Genomic DNA, 4730 nt, shown 5'->3' on the forward strand with positions numbered 1-4730 from the left:
GCTAGAAGAAGGAAGGGGCAGCTTGAGAGAGAGATTGTAGAGGCCATTGCCATCTTGCGCTCGCAACCGGATGAATGCATTAGTTCGCCTTCGGTTTCCATCCTCCAAAAAGAACTGGGTTTCCTTGACAGGTAACAGGTTGGGTGGCTTCCTTTTGACGTTCTTTTTCTTCCTTTGTCTTGTGGTTTTCATGCTTCCACATGCGGTCGACTGTTTTTAACACTTCTGGTATATGTAGATTGTGACTCGCATGATGAGCATTGCATATAAGGTTTAAAATCTGATTTCTGTACATTGTGACTCGCATATCTTTCCTGTGCATTGTTGTCAGTTAGGTGTTGTTATCTGTTGCTTTTCATTCATCCTTTTTTACCCGATTGTAAGATCACACGTGCCTCGGTCTTTATAAAGCCATGAAGTTTCAAATAAAATTTTAGTTGCAAGTACCGCCCTGTGTCGTCTTCTTTCTCTGTCCCGTGTCCGCTGCGGTGTCTAGCTCCTTCATCTAAAAGAAGTTTCAGCTAAGCAGTTTTTTAGACTTAGACGTTTACTAGCCCTCTATTAGCTCTGCTAACGCTACGCTTGTATAGGCTAGAAAACTTCTGAGGTAGAACTTTTCTATAATTTTTTTAGACGTTCCTTTTTTTTCCGAAATGGGTGCCTGGATTATTTTACGCATTTCAAGACTGATTTTAGTGCTGCCTTTAAACCCTCTAAAGCTTTAGAAATGTTATAGTTCATTTCTCTGGTATACACATCTCAAAAAAGAACTCAAAGCTGATTTGCAATGACCCGAACAATCAGCCCACATTACAAGGGATGTATGGCTGTAGTAATGAGGCATAAATGCATGTGCTAGCACACTTTTCAGTCACTGCATTACTCTTTATTGAATCCAGTGCATACACCCACACAAAAAAAGAAAGGGACCAGGAAATTAATGTTAGAAGCCACGGAGGAGGTAGCTTCACTGGTTTGGCTGACATTACAACGGTAAGCACTTGGATGACGGGAAAGTGTCGAGCAGCAACCAATTGTTAAATCAAAAATTCATTCGGCCCCGGGCCTTGTTCACAACGGATGCATTGATGAGCAAGTTGCTGTGATGTGGATGGCAGTGAAGAGCTCGCTAGGTGTTCCGAAAATCGCTTTTCTTGCAAGGAGGATGCCAACTAGACGGTAACAAGGGGAAGTCAAATTCAGCTCTGTTCAGCAGCCTGCAGCCGTGAAAAATATTAGAGTAACCAAAAGCACAGTCAGTCAGGTGCATGTAGAATGGCCAATGAGGAGTCGGAAGCAAATAAGACCAGGAAATGGCAAGGAGTGACAGCACAGGCAATAAAATAAAAACATAGATGCATATGATGTCATTGCAAACGGCATTTCAGCAGAGTGCTACGGCTAGCCATAAACTCAAGAAGTCAATCACTGTGGAGGCCTTTAACAGAAGCAAAATTCAAACAGCATGCATGGACACTGAAAGCCAAGCAGTCAATAGCAAGTGCACTCTTCTCTTATACCTGCAAGATGTGGCTGAATCAAAAGTGGTTGATGGTTGACATCTTGCACCCTAGCATGAAAACATAGCACAGATGCTGCTGTCCTGGTAATGCCTGCATCACTTCAGTATACACCAGAGATGGGTTAAATCTTGGACCTCTCCTTGACAGCCACACAGGGGCACATCTGAAAGATAAGATAAATAAAAGTGCCTGTGTATAAGGTTCCTAACACTGCATTGCCAAAGAAGCCCTTTCTAATCTGTACGATGAAGCTCAAACAGGGGGCAAGAGATTACTTACTTCACTGCACAAGAAGCATTCGTCCAGATTCCCACCTCAGAACTGAAACAATCTTCAGGCCAAGTCGTCTGAACAACCAACTACAAGGTGCTGCGATTAATTTGCGTGAAACTAGACCAGGTCCTTGCTCCTCCGGCCAACAGTTGGAGTTCTAAAGGACAAACAAATAATGGGGCTTGTGGAATGAACATTAGCAAACAGTCTAGACCTATACAAGAAAGCATGAAGTGAAAGAAAAGGTGTCAGCTGCAAAGCGTGCTTACCAAAACTTGAGAAGTTGAGCAGGCAAGGAGGTCCTCTGAAAACCACTGTTGAACAGCCTGTACCCAAAACGAAATGTTCACAGTGAAGCAGGGACAACGCCAGCTGTGCACGGTGCAATGGTTTTCCAAAAAATAAAAGCTGCCATGCCTGCAAAGAGCCGTAGTACTTCACTGCACTTTCAAACAGCCTGCACACATAAAGAGCAGCACCACTGAGTAAACTACCTTTGTGCCGGGGCTCTCAATCGTAATGAAATAAAAGCTTGACGCAGTTAAGATAACCAAAGCCTTTTTAACGCCACTTTCACAGACGGCAATCACAGCAAGGAGAATTGGAGCACACAGCTAGGTGGCCAGATGAGTCCTTGGCAAGAATAAAACCCTGCCAGTATGCAATAGAGCACAGACTTTAATCAATGTGTAGAAAAAAATTCGCGCCTTATCAACGTACGAAGCTGGTTGGTTTGAAGCTTTGTCACGTTCACCTTGTCACCACCTTGGTAAAGAAAGCAAGTAGCATGCGAGAGCAGCCTAGCTGTATTCACTTAACAAAAGCTCAAATACATGAAAATGCCCCGTTTTAATACATTCAACGCTGCACTTTGGTATGTAAAACACTGGCTGATACTGTTTTGTGATTTGTAAACCAAAGGTTCAATCAGGCGCGTTAGTGGCTTAGCAGGCAAGGCCGACACTTTCACCACAGAAGAGAAATGGAAGATTACTTACTTTTGCGGAAAACGAGGCTCACATCTCAGTGCAACACTGGTAGTAAACGTTAACGCAGAAAAAGTGGAAACCGCAAACTGCAGCGGCGTGAAGTGCCAACCAGCGCGGAAGAAAGTGCGCAGCGAAACGTACAACGTACGCAGCATCCACTTCGCGCACGTAGCTATCGCTAGCCTCTGCAACGCCAAATGACCAAATGAAGTACTAAATTTCTAAACGTAAAAAGAAATAAATCATCAAATAACCAAAAAACAAATTGAATCTAATACTTTCATGTAAAACTAAGCACTTTGCAGCTTGCACTAAGATTTATTTCTACTTGAAACGGTTAAAACCACTTTGGCAAACTACCAATACACTGTAGCGCAGCCAAAGACGAAGACACAAGAGACGAACACCACGAGCGCTAACTTCGAACAAATTTTAATCTCCTGAAGCATCACATTTATACGCCAGAAATCGGTAATCACATGTGCGAACAGTATCAATTCCTCAGAAAAACAAGCTCTTTATCTGAGAGGAGAATGGAAGGTGTGCTTACACACGAGCATCCTGACCTATTTATCTTTTCAGCTTCAATGATTTCGCGCGTTACTCTTTCTCTGCTTTTTCCTATTACGACACTTTTATCAGAAAGGCTTACAGGTTTTTGACTTGCATGCGAGAATGTGGTCAACCAACGATCCGCCTTGCCCGTTTCTGACGTTGCGAGCGTGTTCCATTAGGCGCTCGTTCAGACATCTCCCCGTCTGGCCGATATAGTGTTTCCCGCATGACAAGGGAATTTTATACACAACACCTTCATCGCACGTGATGTAGGGCTTCTGGTGCCTAGTTGTGCATCCGCGCGCTTTGTTGGTGTTTGTTTTTCCCAGTTTGCACAACGTTGCAAGTTTTTTCGGCGCCGAGAACACGACGGTTGCATTCGCTCGTTGACCAATTCTTTTCAAATTGTGGGAAATCTTGTGAAGATAAGGCAATACAACAAGGTTTTTTCGTTCACGGGGAACCGGGTTTGGGTGACATTGATTTTCTGGTTTCATTTTCTTAACAAGTTTTTCGGCAACAGAAACTTGAACATGGGAGGAGTACCCGGCATTAGTCAGCCTCTTGGACTGCTCTTGAAAACTATCGTTCATCATGTGCGGACAAGATTTCTGGAGAGCATTTCGAAAACATAAATTGACAATACCTCTTTTTACCAGTTTTGAATGAGCGGAATGATATGACAGCATCGGCTTGTTGCTACGCGGCTGGTAGGCCCAACATATGTGATGAGCGTGAAAGGTAAAGTTAATATCTAAAAATCTAATGGAGTTATTGATGGGCAATTCTGATTTAAAACAAGCGGTTTAAAATGTTCTTTCATGATAGTTAAAATTCTATGAGCCTTAGTCTCAAGTGAGACATGGTCACACTTAACAAGAATAATAAAAAAGTCATCAACAAATCTAAAGACCTTGATTACGTCCTAACTGTCTAAGTGGCTGGAAACAGCTTTGTCAAGTTTTGATAAAAACAGATTACTCAGAATCGGCGCTATGCACGACCCGATGCATATCCCTTCTTTCTGAAGGTAGGGTTTTCCTTGCCAGTTAATGAACGTTGACTGCAAGTAAATAGCTAAAATTTCTAAAAGCTGCTCGCCGACACACCCGCCGCGTTCTGGAAAGCAACACACCCGAACTCATCTATGCACTCCTCTACACAGCACAGCACCTTGTCGTTTGGCAGCGAGTAATATAGATCCTTAACATCCACAGAAAATGCAACAATGCTGTCATCAGAGCGCGCGACCGAACAAAGTCTAAAATTTCGTCAGATTTCTTAACCATAAAAGGGTCGTCAAGCGGTAAAAGGTTAAGTTTGCTTTGTAAGTACATCGAAACCGTTTTTTGCCATGTGCCAGTTTCAGAAATTATCACCCTGAATGGTT

General features: G+C 43.0%; 1 long non-coding RNA gene across 1 annotated transcript; it reads right to left on the reverse strand.

Moving 5' to 3' along the window:
• Positions 1-847: 847 nt before the first annotated feature.
• LOC149345416 (uncharacterized) lies at positions 848-2926 on the reverse strand. Its single transcript, XR_016282842.1, has 5 exons — positions 2795-2926; positions 2066-2122; positions 1803-1953; positions 1521-1686; positions 848-1217 (listed from the first exon to the last, which is right to left on the reverse strand). It is a non-coding gene; the product is annotated as an uncharacterized LOC149345416 (long non-coding RNA).
• Positions 2927-4730: the final 1804 nt, after the last annotated feature.

Source organism: Amblyomma mixtum, chromosome 5 (assembly GCF_055824585.1).
Source record: "Amblyomma mixtum isolate Tamu chromosome 5, ASM5582458v1, whole genome shotgun sequence".
Taxonomy (NCBI): Eukaryota; Metazoa; Arthropoda; class Arachnida; order Ixodida; family Ixodidae; genus Amblyomma; species Amblyomma mixtum.